At 44.0% G+C, this 15,977-nt stretch overlaps 1 pseudogene; it reads right to left on the reverse strand.

Annotated features, from left to right (window-relative positions):
* Nucleotides 1–11,985: 11,985 nt before the first annotated feature.
* Nucleotides 11,986–12,121, reverse strand: LOC112440905 (small nucleolar RNA SNORA26; annotated as a pseudogene).
* Nucleotides 12,122–15,977: the final 3,856 nt, after the last annotated feature.

Raw genomic sequence — 15,977 nt, forward strand, 5'->3', positions numbered from 1 at the left:
AGGTTAAAATTTCTTCCAAGATATCTTTCTTTTATCTGCATGTATAGAATTTAGATCTTAGCATGAATGGGGATGAATTTATTTCCATCTGTCATCTGAGATACTCTATGTGAACAAGGACCACTGTTGATCTGGCTGACCATATAAAATATCAGATAACAAAACCTTGAAAACTCATATTGGGAGTGCATGCTTTTTTCTAGTGCTTCTGGTCCTTTTAAGCAGCCAACAAATTTGCATTGAGACCTTGCTGACTGTGGGTATCGGTGATTTTTGTCCATTGACAATTTTATCTTTAGTTGCTACTTCTTTGGTTTCAAAGAACCACATGTGACAAAAAGTGGCAATGTCTTAGGAGGTAGTTAAGCTGAGTTTATAAAAAAGGAATTGAAAATATGTAAACATTTAAGCAATTTGAATTGATTAGGAACTTGGATGGGGGTAGTGCTTCAGTTTAATATAACTCAAGAGTTCTAGATAAATCATAATTCTTTAGAGGAAGGCTAGTTTGTTCTGGATTCCTGCTGAGATAAAATGATCATGAATTTACAAGTAAAGAATAATGTAAATACCTTAATGTCAAAGTATTGCTTTACAGTTCATACAATACTTCTCAGTAAGTTGTATCCTGAGAGATCTTGTTTCTGCTACATGCCAGCTGATGACCTTAGCAATGACCATCAGGCTGTGGACCTTAATTACCCCCACCCTGGTAGGGTAAGAGGCGTGGTCTGGGCTCATCCTTCCAGCAAAGCTCTGTCTAGCTAAAAAAATCTACAACTCTGGTAACTTCCACTTTTATTCTCTCTGCTTTGTAGATTAGAAATCAGAGGAGGTGTGAGTCTCTCATGATTGGATAGACTGATTTAATTACAATTCTTAGAAAAATATTAATGCCTTTCTTCCTCCATTCCTTGTGTTTTGGGCTCCTGCTGTGGGTCGGGCCTTCTCTAGTGCTGAAGACACGGAGTGAAGAAGGTGGCCTCTGCCCTGGCCTTCTCCTGGGCTCTGGGGTGAGCCACTGTCCTGGATTGCTCTGGACCGAGGGGCTTCCTGCCCAAACTGGGAGAGCCCCGGGCAAACTGGGATAAGTAGGTCACTCTAAGTGGGAGATACTGAGCATAAATGAGTATTTTTTTTTAAAGTGAACAGTTTCAGACAATGACCAGTGTTCTGTGGGAAACCCTCAGGATGATGCAATGCTGAGCATTTTGGGGTGGGGGTGGTGTTGGTGAGCTAACAAGGCCTCTGAGGAGACCACGGATACGCTCCAGGGAAGAGGGATAAGGTGGATGGAGACCTGGTGAGAAATAGAATGTTTGAGAAATAGATCAGTGGCCAGGATGAACCCTGTGAGCAAAATCGTATGTTCTGGAGGGAGGGAGAGGTAAGGGCATTGCGGGTCTTAGTAAGGACCCCATACAATAACAATAGCTACTGTTACCTTCTGGCACTTCACTTATTTCATTACAACCAATTCATAATCACCCATTTTACAGATAAGAATACTGAGACATAGAGGCTTTAATGAATCGTATCTAACGTCATGCAGCTTGCAGATGGTGAAACCGAGACTTCAACCCTGATGTTTTGGTGCAGAACCCACAGTTAACTGCACTCACCTGAGGGGAAGCCCCTTGGCCACCGGAAAGCTGTCCCCATCCCTCCAAACTCTTCGTCCCCACCAGCACTCACAATCACTCAGGAATAAAGACCAGCTTTGTCATTTGCAGTTGCAGTTTTCACCAAGCCAGTAACGGCGCTGGGGGAGGCCTCTGCTGCGTTTGTGGCTTGGTTCCAGTGCTGAATGGGGGTAGTTATAGGATGGCTTAGAAATAGTCACTCTGTGTGTAATCAGGTCACTTCACTGCAAAAACATTTTTGTTTCCGCTTCCTTCCTTTTCTGGATCTTATCCAGGGAACAGTGTCTCTGACCTTCTAAGCCACAAAGGCCAGAGATAATGGGGCGCAGCAGGTTGATGTAGTGAAAGGAGGGGAGAGTCTGTGGTCAGGATGAGTGTGTGGGCACACACACACACACGCGTGGGGAGACAGTCACTACCCAGGGTGTACGTCATAACATATGCTTAGAAAAATACTGCTAAGAAATACACAGAAACTTTCCTAGTGTCGAATTCTCTTTTGTGTGTCTGAGATCTCCCTTCAGGCTCAGAGTAGAGTGGAGGAGACGGGCATTCACTCTGGGCAAGTGCAAAGAAAAGCACGTGAAATTCCTCCCCTTCTTGTCCTCATCCTCATCCTTGCAGCTCACATCCAGCGCCGGCCTGGGCTTCTGTGGTCTGTGTTGACTCTGATTGCCTTGCCAGATGTATCGACAGTGTTGAGACTGGATTGGTTTACAATTTCCTTCAAATCTGCTTAAGAATGAGAGAGACCTTTTTCTATAGGGGAAACATAATGTGTTCTACTTGATTAGGGCTGGAGGTAAAAAATAAAAGCTATATGGAAAATTCAAAAGATTTAGGTTTTTATTCTAAATTTTAAAACTTACCTATAAGAGATTTGATGGAAAATAATGAGCCCTAAAAAAATATTTTCCAGAATCAATCATGATTTTTTCATGCATATAATGTTGGTTTAAGGCTTGGGAATCAAGAGAAAAATGCAGAAGGAATGTCATATGTTTTGCTTTACCACTTTCTCTCCTATTGTTTGCGTTTCACACTCAAATCTCTCTTCCATTATTCTTTGACTTTTATAAATCTACTGAACATAAAGTCTGTTTAATTATAGCATGGTTCACGTGTACTAGAGAGTTATGTTAATAATGAAAATGCTGTTGATTAGTAATCAAAGACAGATTTCGTAAAGAGAGAAAAGGAGGCGAGGAAAGGTTTGGGGTTCAGGAAGGAAAGCCTAACTTCCTTCCTCACCATTCTCCCACAGCTGCAAGGTTTTCCAGGTTACTGTGGCCAGGCCGCAGCCCTGTCTATGCAGTGATGTGGGCGTTGTGCTCTCTCTTTTTTCTGGTAACAATTTTCCTTCCCTCCGTGGCCCCTGTGGACACTGATGTTTGTGTCTCAGTTGGCCCTGGGGTGTGGTGGTGCTGCTGTGGGGAGCACTGGTCACAGCTGGCCTGCATCCTCAGCAGGTCCCCAGGGTGACTTTAGGCAAACCACTTAACCTCTCTGAGCCTCAGTGTTCTTACAAAAAGAAGATGCAGTAACAGCCCCAGAGGGTGGTTAGAATTATTTTAAATATCTCATGTAAAATGCCCAGTGTATATCAGGTGTCCTGCCATCAGAGGGACTCAATGATTTTGATTATTATTATAATTTTAAACCTTGACTGTTGATACAAAGTGAGAAACAAATGAAGTCAAGGCCCCAGGGCACTGCGTTTGAGGCTGTCGGGGCTTGGTGTGGTTCCAGGTGTGGCAGGAGTGCTGGGGATGAGCGGGTACCAGGCTCCAGCCTGCCCTCCCCTTGCCCCATCTTGGCACTGTGACGGCTGGCAGCTGGGTTCCCAATCAGGCACTGAGAGGCTATGTGTTCCTTTGTCATAGGGCACGTCCACCTCTGGTGTGTGTTTAGCCCCAGGCAAATCTTGAACTAAGTCTCAGTGTCCCGGGAAAAAGAGCACTGGACTCAGAAGTAGAAGAAATGAGGCCGAGCGTTTCTTTGTGGCTCACGCCTGCAATCCCAGCACTTTGGTAGACCGAGGCAGGTGGATCACCTGAGGTAGGAGTTCGAGACCAGCCTGACAAACATGGTGAAATCCTGTCTCTACGAAAAATACTAAAATTAGCCCGGTGTGGTGGCACATGCCTGTAGTCCCAGCTACTCGGGCCCCTGAGGCAGGAGAATCGCTTGAACACGGGAGGTGGAGGTTAGAGTGAGCCGAGATAGCACCACTGCACTCCAGCCTGGGTGACAGAGTAAGACTCTGTCTCACAAAAAAACAAAACAAAACAAAACAAAAGATATAGAAGAAATGGGCCCTAGTCCCATTCACAAGTCACCTTGGGTGAGCCGTTTCAGAGCGTGGGTTCCTCTGATAGAAAGTTTACATTTTCATATACGTCTTGTGGTTTCTGAAGGGAAGTTAAATGAGAGAATATGTGTGTGAAAATACTTTGCCTACCCAAATAATAATATCAGTGATCATAGAGGTTTTTGTTTTTTTTTCTCCCCAGGGCTCAGTATTCCCCTACTATCTGCCTACTGCCTTTCCAGATCCTCCCTTAAAATGCTTTGCTCAAACCTGTTACATCTTCAAGTTTTTTCAGCTTTCTTTTCGCAGGCTCCATTCCTAATTCATGCACATAATCTGCCATGTGCAGACACAGGCACACACTCATTCAACTTGTCCCATAATCTTTAGGGTCTTGCTCCCTGTTACTTAGCCTGAAGAGTAGCCTGACAATATTTTCAGAGCTACTGATGGGTTGATGTAACCGAAGATTGCCTGTGGTAGAGAATACTGCAGACTAGGGTTTGGCCAATTTTTTTTCAGTCAGGGGCCAGGTGGCTAGGACAGAGTTTTGGAGTAGATGAGGGTTTTGACGCCCCCTCTCTTCCGCCCTTCCATGACTGAGTGTCTCAACCTGGAGGTGCGGGTGGGGCTGTGTAGAGGCTCCCTGAGGAACGCAGGAGGTTGTTGAGCTGTTGATTGGCCTGAGGTGGCTTGAAGGATGGAAATTTACAAGTCGGCCGAGAGCCTTCTCTCTGCCAAGGACTGATTCAGAGTTCAGGGATTAAGCCTCTGGCATGGGGATTAAATTGGGATCTCACATGCACAGATCCCACGGGCACCACGTGCTGGGCTGGGTCTGGCACACGCACTGTTGGCTCTGAGAAGCTCCTCAACCCCTTGTGGGCATCAAAGTAAAGAAAGAAGTGAGTGGTCCCCCTTTTCTGCATTTAGCCTTGATCTGAGATGAGAACATTCATTGGAAACAACCAAGGAGCATGAAGGAATTTCTTCCCGAGGCCAAGAGTGATGAAACGGCTGAGTGTTAAATTTTCAGTAGGGATACAGAGAAACATGGGCACAAAACTCAGTTTCATCCCCACGGCTCTGTTCCACTGGCTCTATCACGCTGCTTCTTGTGGGCCTGGAAAATGTTCCCCACTTTCCGAAGAGCTGTGTCTTTGCTCAACATCCACATCCCAGCAAACGGGATCCATTTCAAAAGAGGCTTTTGATTACTCATTGTCATTTTTGAACCTCTTGTTGCTGTCGGTCATCAGTAAACAGTGCTCTTAGAAAAGCCCTAAGTAGGAGAGGTTGAAGACGATGCTGTGGGCTGGCACACCTTTTTGTTTTGCACATGCGGAAATTGAGACTGGGAGTGGAAGGTGAGCAGTTCAGAGTTAAACAACTAATTCGAAGTGAGTTGAGAACTGGAGTCCAGTCCTCTGGGCTTCTGTTCCAGTGTTCATGAGACAGAATGAAACTGCTGCTCTGTAATGATAAGGGTTATGGGGTTACAGGCACCAGTGGTTGATCTGAAACTGTATCACAGAAAGAAAAAGAATTTATTTTTGCTTTTTGACCTTGAGAGGTAAAGAAGTTTTTCCCACCTCTTGTAGATCTAACCTCATCAAATCATACAAAATCAATTTTTGTTTACTTGCATGGAGATTATCTTTTCATACTCATGTATCAGTCAGCATAGGCTGAGTTACATTGTGGTAACAAATGACCCCCAAAGCTTAGTGATTTTCAAACACAAAGTTGGATTTTTCACTCCTGCTATATGTGTGTTGGAAGTTGCTGAGTTTCTGCTGCTTATCTCCTTACTCCAGGACTGAGGTGGACAGAACTCTCTCAATTTCAGGGTTGGGAAATTGTGAGCTGTGGCAGAATCTGGCCTGCTATTGTTTTTGTTAATCAAGTTTTATCGAAAGATAGACATGGTTATTTGTTTATGTACTGTTTTCACACCACCACAACAGGATTAAGTTGTCATAATAGAGGCAGTATGGCCCACAATGAGGATAATCTTTACTTTCTGACCTTTTACAGAGCAAATTGGCTGATCCCTGGTGTATCTGAAACACAGTGATCTGTGGCAGAAGGAAACGAGACAGAGCAAACTGTAGGCTGGTTCTCAAAACTTCTGCCCAGAAGTGACACATGGTCATTTCTACTCACATTTCTTGCACTAAATCAAGACATGTGACATGTGGCCCCTCTTGATGCCAACAAAAAAGGGGCAGGAAATCAGCTGATTCCAACATAATTTGTATTTTATTTGTATCTGTGTCTGTATTCTTGGTTGCAAACAACAGAAGTGTACTGTGTTTAATTTAAAGAGAAGGAATATTAATGTAAAGGTTATCAGGGAATCATGCACTTGAGAGGAAGGCTGAAGAAGGGGCCTCTGTGGGGTGCAAGGACACAGAGCCACAGTTCCTCTGGAGGGACGGCCTCCGTAAACTTGCCCTCTGGCATTGCCAGCAGTGGCCCTTCTCCACAGCACTGCTTGTATCTCTGAGGCCACTGTGAGTAACTTTAATTGAACTTTAGCCTGGATGTTACTCCCTCAAGATTCAAAGTGCTGGGTGGGTACTGTTTGTTGACCACCTTTAAAGCATGTGGCCATGTCCTAGCTGCTGGGAGGATTGGGGAGATGAATAACAAGACTTTTTCATCTTGGTAGGAGGAAGGGGCCCTGCTTTCCCTAGAGACTTATGTGTGGAGGAATCTCATCAACATAAGAGGCCACGCTAGGAAGCCTGGGAAGCCTAGGAAGCCCTGTCGTTGTTCACACGAATGGTCAATTGCTTGCAGTTGGAAGCTGAGTGGGAAGTCTGGCAAACGTCGGTATTGCTTGTGCTTCAACTTCTTAAGTGACATTTTCCTACAGGACGCCTTCAGCAGGGAGCCTGGAAGGATCAGAAGAAGATGGGAGAACTTCCTTCCTGCTGGTCACTTAGGAGCCAGAATGACCTTTGTTACCTGGACTTTTCCTTTTCTCTTCCTCATCATTGTTCCATCCCCACTAAGACCTTCATTATTTTGGAAATATTAAGTTAGAAATCTAGTCATGGCCAGAATGAGAGAGGGACAGGGATGCATACAGGAATCAAACTGAATACATTTTGTGTTTTCATTCCCCGTAGATACTTCTGCTGGTGTCAATCATTGGGACTGGATTATGTCTAAGCATCTTCAACCTCACAGGGGTAATTTGAAAAGTTGAGGAGGGGTTTGCTTTTGAAGAGATAAGCTCATATAATGCAGAATCCAGCCTTTATGGGGATCAGGGGGTCACTCCAACCATGGCCTTCACAAATGGCCTTCAACTGTACCCCTTGGGTTCATATCCAAATGAAATTATTAGTCTAAATGATTGAAAGATAATAATATCTATTATACAATTAAAAACCTGTATCCCCTTCCAGATCATACACCTACAAATTCATGTTTTAAACTAATCTTCCATGTGGTGAGTGACACAATTATATTGCGTCATGCTTTTTTGCATTAAAAATATTAACTTGTGGCTGGGCACGGTGGCTCATGCTTGTAATCCTAGTACTTTGGGAGGCCCAGGTGGGTGGATCACAAGGCCAGGAGTTTGAGACCAGCCTGGCCAATATGGTGAAACCCCGTCTCTACTAAATATACAAAAATTAGCCAGGCGTGGTGGCGCCTGTAGTCCCAGCTACTCGGGAGGCTGAGGCAGGAGAATTGCTTGAACCCGAGAGGCGGAGATTGCAGTGAGCTGAGATCATGCCATTGCACTTCAGCCTGGGCAACAGAGTGATACTCTGTCTCAAAAAAAAAAAAAAAAAAAAATTAACTTCTGGTCGGATGGGGTGGCTCATGCCTGCAATCCCAGCAGTTTGGGAGGCTGAAGCGGGCAGATCACCTGAGGTCAGGAGTTCAAGACCAGCCTGACCAACATGGTGAAACCCCGTCTCTACTAAAAATACAAAAATTAGCCGGGCGTGGTGGCGGGCGCCTGTAATCCCAGCTAGTAGGGAGGCTGAGGCAGGAGAATCACTTGAACTCAGGAGGCAGAGGTTGCAGTGAGCCAAGAGCATGCCACTGCACTCTAGTCTGGGTGACAGAGTGACACTCCGTCACCAAAAAAAAAAAAAAATTTAACTTGTTTGATGCAAGTATTTTAACCTCAATTTTTAACCCCAATTTAGTATCCTTTTTTGTGTGTGTGTGAGTGTAGAGCCTCAGAATATGGATGTGGCCTGGAAAATTCTTGGCCTTTAATGCTTTCCTATCTGAGCTGACTAGAGAGAAGAGATCTGGATTCTCTAAAGGACATGAAGCCCAGGAGCAGGCAGAGCTAGTGTGATGTTAGAGTTGGGAGTCAGGGGTCTAAGGACTTGAAAGTCTGTTTGTCAGGATTGAGTGTGGATGTGGATTACGAATGACTGCCTTGTACCCAGTCAATGGTCGAAGGCTTTCCAAAGTGCCAGACACCGGATGGCTTGTCGCTGCACTCATTTGGACATAACCCATGAAAACCATCTTTTTTTTTTTTTAATTTAAGTTTTAGGGTACATGTGCACAATGTGCAGGTTTGTTACATATGTATACATATGCCATGTTGGTGTGCTGAACCCATTAACTCGTCATTTAACCTTAGGTATATCTCCTAATGCTATCCCTACCCCCACCCCACAACAGGCCCTGGTATGTGATGTTCCCCTTCCTGTGTCCATGTGTTCTCATTGTTCAATTCCCACCTATGAGTGAAAACATGCGGTGTTTGGAAAACCATCTTTAAAGTCTCCACTGGTTATGTCAAACATGTTCAAAAATGACTAAAAGAAGATAGTGTATCTGAAGTTGGTATTTTGTCAGCAGGTCCCCATGCTTTATGGATCACATGGTTTTTGTAAGATGGTGGTTGGGCACTGGAGGCAGGGCTGGATCCCAGGGGTCAACAATGACGCAGCAGCCTTCCTACGGCTGTATAATGTGCCATGGCTGGGACAGGCGAGGGCAAGCTCAGGCTGACTAAGTGAGATCCCAGGTTCCCAGGTGGGAGCAGGACAGCTGACTGGCAAGACAGCCAAGGGTCCCAAAAGGAATGGAGTAGAAACAGGCAGGGAAAGGGGACCGCAAGGGGGCAGACTTTTCTTCCTCAGCTCCTCTTAGCTTGAAGGGTTGATAGCACCACCCGGTTCTGGAGCCCAGCCCGCCATTCAGCAGGCCCTGCCCACTTGCCTGTGGAGAGGAGGCTGGGGTTCACAGTTGGCAATCCAGTTTCTTGTTGGAACCAGGACCCTAAAACCATGCCTAGATTCCTTGAATTCTAGACCAAATTCCCCATCCCCTCAGCCCCTGAGTGGCATCCTGGGCCTCAGAATTACTTTTTCAGAACCTTATTGCTGCCAACCAATCTGATTTCTGTTATCTCTGAATCATCTTCTCCCGTCTCCTCTGCAAAATCAGCCCTCCTCAAAGGCCAAGATTAAACTTGTCTACTCCAAAAGAAATGAAATCAGGATTTTTTTTCATATGAAATAGAAAATCATTTATTTACAGTATTTGGTTTTTTTTCTAGGACAAAGTGTAATTTAATTTAATTGAATGCATTTTGTTTATATTATGTTATTTTATTTTATTTTAAGTTATGGGGATACATGTGCAGGATGTGCAAGTTTGTTACACAGGTAAACGTGTGCCATGGTGGTTTGCTGCACCTATCAACCCATCACCTACGTTTTAAGACCAGCGTCCATAAGCTATTTTTCCTAATGCTCTCCCTCCCCTGACCCCACTCCCCAACAGGCCCCAATGTGTGTTGTTCCCCTCCCTGTGTCCATGTATTCTCATTGTTCAGCTCTCACTTACAAGCAAAAACATGCAGTGTTTGATTTTCTGTTCCTGTGTTAGTTTGCTGAGGATAATGACTTCCAGCTCCATCCATGTCCCTGCAAAGGACATGATCTTATTCTGTTTTATGGCTGCATAGTATTCCATGGTGTATATGTACCACATTTTCTTTATTCAGTCTATCATTGATGGGCATTTGGGTTGATTTATGTCTTTGCTATTGTGAATAGGATTGCAATGAACATACGTGTGCATAATATCTTTTTAATAGAGTGATTTATATTCCTTTGGGTATATACCCAGTAATGGGATTGCTGGGTCAGATGGTGTTTCTGGTTCTAGGTCTTTGAGGAATTGCCACACTGTCTTCCACAATGGTTGAACTAATTTGCATTCCCACCAACAGTGTAAAGGCATTCCTATTTCTCCACAGCCTCGCCAGCATCTCTTGTTTCTTGACTTTTTACTATCGCCATTCTGACTGGTGTGAGATGGTCTCTCATTGTGGTTTTGATGAAATCAGGATTTAAAAGAGATATCTGCACTCCTATGTTCATTGCAGTGTTATTCACTGTAGGTAGAATATGGAACCAACCTAAGCATACTCCAATGGATGGTTGGATAAAGAAAATATGATAAATATACACAATCAAATATGATTCACCCACAAAAAGAAGGAAATACTGTCATTTGCAACAACATGGATGAACCTGGAGGACATTGTGCTAAGTGAAATAAGCCAGGCACAGAAAGAAAAATACCACATGATCTTACTTATGTGACATCTAAACAAATTAGATACATAGAAGCAGAAAGAAGAATTGTGGTTACTCAGGGCTGACAGTTGTGTGTGGAGAATGGGGAGATGTTGGTTACAGGGTACAAAATTTCAGTTAACAGGAATAAGCTCTAGAGATCTATTATACAACATGGTGACTATAGTTAATAATAATGCATTGTATACCTGAAAATTGCTAAGAATGTTCTCGCCACTAAAAAAATAATACATAAGTATTTGAGGTGATAGATATACTGATTAGCTTGACTTAGTCATTCCAGGATGTATACATATGTGAAAAAATCATTTTTTTTTTTTTGTTTTTTGAGACAGGGCTCACTCTGTTGCCTAGGATAGAGTGCAGTGGTGTGATCACAGCTCATTGCAGCCTTTATCTCCTGGGCTCAGGAGGTCCTCCCACCTCAGCTTCCCCAGTAGCAGGGACTACAGGTTTGCACCACCATGCCTGGGTAATTTTTTTCTTTTTTTTTTTTTTGAGGCAGGGTTTCGTTCGCCATGTTGCCCAGCCCATGTTTCTCCAACTCCTGGGCTCAACAGATCCGCCTGCTTGGCCTCCCAAAGTGCTGGGATTACACGTGTGAGCCACCATGACCAGCCACATATTGGTTTTACACCATACATTTATATACATTTTCATTTGTCAGTTAAAAAACCCAGCTGGTATATAAGCTCATGTAACTGGGATCCATATTGAGGCCCTGTTTTATTCTCCTTTCTGTTTCTGCAGAGGAGCTTGACCAGAGAAAGAGGCTGAGAACTGCTTCTCTTACCAAGGACCTTCCCCAAGCCAGGCATCTCCGGAGATGGTATGGAGCCTGGGGTAGCTCGGCCAGGCCTTTGATCACCAGTGATGCCGTTGCTCTTCCCCGTTTCACGTCTGCTGTGGCTTGCTGCTGAGGCTGCTTTCAGACCTCTGGAATCAGAAAAGGAGGTGACTATATCAGGTAGCCCGCATTTGCCTTTTGTAAGAATACTTTTCATGCTCGATTCTTTAAAATGGTTCCCCCAAATATACATCACCTTGATCCCTATTCCATGTACTATACATGACTAAAGTTTTTGCCCTTCATCCCCACTCTAAAGGTGATTTATTTTTGTTGATAACAAATGAGATATTTTGGTTTGTCATTATCTACTTCATAAAAAAAACAGAATGTTATTACTAATAAATTTAAATTCACAATTTTATTTCATTTAGAAAATGGCCCATATTCAGTAAATCATCATATTTCATTGATGGAGGTAGCTGAGGGATTATCACGTCTAATCCTTAATTTTACAAATGGGGAAACTGAGGCACAGTCTTTGTACAAGCTACTTCTCTCTCCCTTAGTGAGCTTGTCAATTCTCTTCTATGAATTGCTTTTAGCTAAAGGATTAGCAAGTAAAACTATTTTTTTTTTTTTTTTTGCTGTGGCTCCAGATGGGGTCCAAAGAGGAGTTTCACAGTCTCTTCTGTCTCTTCTCTGGGTTTTATGGAGACTTACTTGAATTTACCCTTATGTGTTAGCCTCTTACAAAACTGCGTCTACCTTAAAAGGGCACAGGAAAGGGTGAAAAGTATTTTTAAAAGGCTAAATAACCACATAGAAGTCATGTAAGTTGACGCATGAGCCGGCGAATGGAATGATGATGTGGCCTTGGAGGCCTGATGGGTCCTCCCGTTGGCATGGTCCCTTCTGCTACTGGCGCTCCTGTGCCTGCAATCCAAACATCTGGGGCCTGGCCAAGGGGATACCGGGGGCTCGAGGAACATGAGGAGCTAAGAGGTGACATGGGGTCCCGGACAGGCAGGCAATGAGGATGTGTGGAGTTGAGTACACGTCAGGGCGGGGGACTGACTGCCCATAATACATTTAAAATGGTGCATTTCAATTGGTGTTTGCCAATTCCTAGTTGTGGCTGTTTGGGGGAGGCTCAAGAAAATGTTTTCACAGCCCTTGGGGATCCTGTAATGAGAATCATGTGTAAACGGAATGTTGACGAAGCCACACCTGGGGCACATTGGACCCACGACAGACACTGATGTGGGAAAAGAGCCGGTACCTTTTGAACCTGACCCATTTTATGAAAAGATGCATATCAAAACAAACAAAGCAACAATAAGAACACTGTGGAGTCTAAGACTGAGGTGTGGTGTCTTGAACAAAAGACAAAAGACTCAGCCACGCTTATGCTAAGAAGGAGAGCCAAGGAAAGAAAATGCTGCAGTCGCAGTCGGAAGGAAAAGACTGTTTCACTTTGGCTTTATGTGCATCCCCCAGAGGGACTATCATGTTACTTTCCCAGTGAAAAGCAGGCACTTTCAAAATGACTGCATAGCAGATGAAAAATGATTCTCATCTGCCTACGGCTGCTGGGAGGTGGAGTGCAGTGCGGGACTCCTATGGGGATATTTGCGGCTCCTCATGTCTCCTGGACCCAGGGTACCAGGACAGTGGACATAAGGGACAATAAAGCTTATTTGAACAAAAATACCATCTTCAGATTCTGCATTCATCACACATTTTATTCTCTTTGCTACTAGGATGTGGCAATGCAAAAATAATGTCCTGCTGGTCCTTCCAAGGATACCAGAGTTCTAGATTTTATTCTGTCTCAAATGTGGAGCCACTGGAGACTTCCCCAGTCAAACACTGTCCTTACCTTGGCAGAAGGAGCCCTTTATGATGACGTGTTTTCTTCTTTTCACACGCTTTCCCACCCTCATACCTGGGCCCGGTTTACCAAATGAATTCAGTTCAATAAATGCCCTTACTTTTCTTATACCACTGCTCCTTTGCTGGTGCCATTTCCTCTTCTGGCAACCCCTTTTGCCCATTTTTCTGCTCAAAAACTACCTTCCACTTGTCTTGAGTCACAGCTTCCATGTAGTAGCCTGGGGCAGGTTTCCTTGCCATTGCTTGGCATCACAGTGTGCTCACCTCTGTCATAGCCTGCATTGTACCTGATGTAGTTACGTTGGGTGTTGTCTGCATGACCCACTGGGCTCTAATCTCCTTGGGTGAAGGAAATGTGCTCGTTCATCTTTGAAACTCCAGTGACCAGTAACTTGGACAGCATCTAGTACATGATAGGTGCTCAATAAATATCACTGATAGGTTGAATAAAAAAATTTCAAGCTCATGGGCTGGTAAAACTCTACCTAATTGCCAGCTTTGGATAAAGACATGGAAAAAGTGATGCATACACAATCTAGTAAAGGTCACTGAATCTAAGGAAGAGAATCCTGGGGTCTTCTATGGTCCACACTGTCTCTGGACATCACTGGAAACAAAAGGCTTGCCAAACAAAATAAATATTTTTCCTCTTTCTTCTGCCTCTACAATCCTACCCATTCATAGCCTAGAGCAAGCCCTATACATTTAAGAAGTTTCCAGTGTCTGAGTTATTGCTCCCCACAGAACTACAAGGGGATCACTTAAAGGCATGGGTTATGGGACTTCATGGTGGACTTGGCTGTATTGTTCAACGCAGTTTTGAGTTCTATCCTTGGAGTGCTTAGAGCCTGATTGTGGTACTACCAGATAAATTACAGTAATAGTTATCAAATTACCAAGAACTCCTGAACTGATGGCTGGTAATACATTTGCAATCTTGTAGCTTGATTTTTCCACATTAATGCAAAGGAATAAATAATATGAAACTTTGGGCACTGGGACAATTTCTGTTGGTATCATAGGACTCTTTCGGTTGTAAATAAAAACCCAACCTTGATGGCTTAAGCAGAGGGTAAAGGAATTTATGTACTCACAGAGCCGAAAAATCAGAGGAAACTGGCTTCAAGCACAGGCTGATTCAGGGGCTCAACGAAATCAAGGCTATCTTTTCCAGTGGCTCAAATTTCTCTTTCCTATATTTGCTTTGTTCTCAGACACTATCTTGTGGCCTTTCAGTAGCTTCAAGGTCATTCTTCCCCAGTTCATATTAAAACAAGAGCCTGTAATCCCAGCACTTCGGGAGGCTGAGGCGGGCAGATCACTTGAGGCCAGGAGTTGGAGACCAGCCTGGCCAACATGGCGAAACCCTGTCTCTATTAAAAATACAAAAATTAGCTGGGCATGGTGGCACAGACCTGTAATACCAGCTATTCGGGAGGCCCAGGCATGAGAATAGCTTGAACCCAGGAGGTGGAGGTTGCAGTGAGCCAAGATAGCATCACTGCACTCCAGCCTGGGTGATAGAGTGAAGCATTTTTTTTTTTTTTAAAGTAAAAAGAGAATGTTTCCTCCTAGAATCAGTAGTTCTAGTCCTGGGACTCATTCTGAGCAGGTGCCTTCCCTCACCCCACCATCCCTGTGGCTTTTGTAGGTTGAATGCCTTGATGGTCTAGGTGTGTGACACTTGCTGCATTTATGAGACTGGAGGTGGGGCCCCACCCAAGTTCTACTTCCGGAGGAGGAGGCATGACCAAGACACCAAAACAAGGTATAATAGATATTGACGGAAAAAAACAATATATGTCCACCCTGTAAGATAGAGGTGTGGGCAGAGCTAGGCTATTCCCAGAGTCCATCAAAGTTCACATGCCACATCCTGATCACGGTCCAGGCCAGCCTTGTACAAAATATTTTCTTACTCAGTACTTAAAGTTTGAGAGATGGCTCTGTTACACGGGATAAAATAAGAATAAGCCCTTGATTAGAGTAAAGGGTGAAGGTACTTTCCATATGCATGTGAGATGCCTTCTTTTTGAACATCCTTTATAACCCCTGACCATAGTAATACAAAGAGGATGTGTTCTAATGACTGCTTCTTTGTCAGAACTTCTTGGTCAGAAGCCAAGCAAGGAAATAGGAGAAGGTCTAAGGCCAGTGGCTCTGCAGGCAGGCAGCGCTGGGCTGGAGTGGAGAGGACTCAGGGCTGGAGGGAGGTGAGGGTGTAGGGATGAACAAGCCTCTCTGTCCCCAATGTCCTGTTGTATCCAGGAGGGGCATCTGTGGGAGGGTCATGATTCATTCATTCATTCATTCTTTCATTCATTCATCTGTCAAACATTTCCTGAGCACCTTCTGTGTACTGGGAATACCTTATAGTACCCAACAAACTATGTTTTCAATCAATGTTTGTTGAATAAATAGAACCTGGGGAAACAGCCTTTCACTTCACAACTAGAGATGAAAGGTTGAACATGAACTATCACTGTTAATGAGTGTTAATGAGCTTCTGCCCTGCTGTAAGTACTGGTAAATAGATCCTTTCTGATTGAATGGAGAGATGGGGTGGTTACTAAAAATCACAACGTTACTAGTAGTTAACGTTGGAGCTTCCTAGATGCTCCCATGCTAATTTCCTTTGTATCCATTATCCCATTTAATCCCCACGACAAATCTGTAACTTGTTACTATTTATTATCCTCATTTTACAGAGTAGGGAATGTAGGCCATGAGAGGTTAACTAA

Source organism: Pan paniscus, chromosome 11 (assembly GCF_029289425.2).
Source record: "Pan paniscus chromosome 11, NHGRI_mPanPan1-v2.0_pri, whole genome shotgun sequence".
Lineage (NCBI taxonomy): Eukaryota > Metazoa > Chordata > Mammalia > Primates > Hominidae > Pan > Pan paniscus.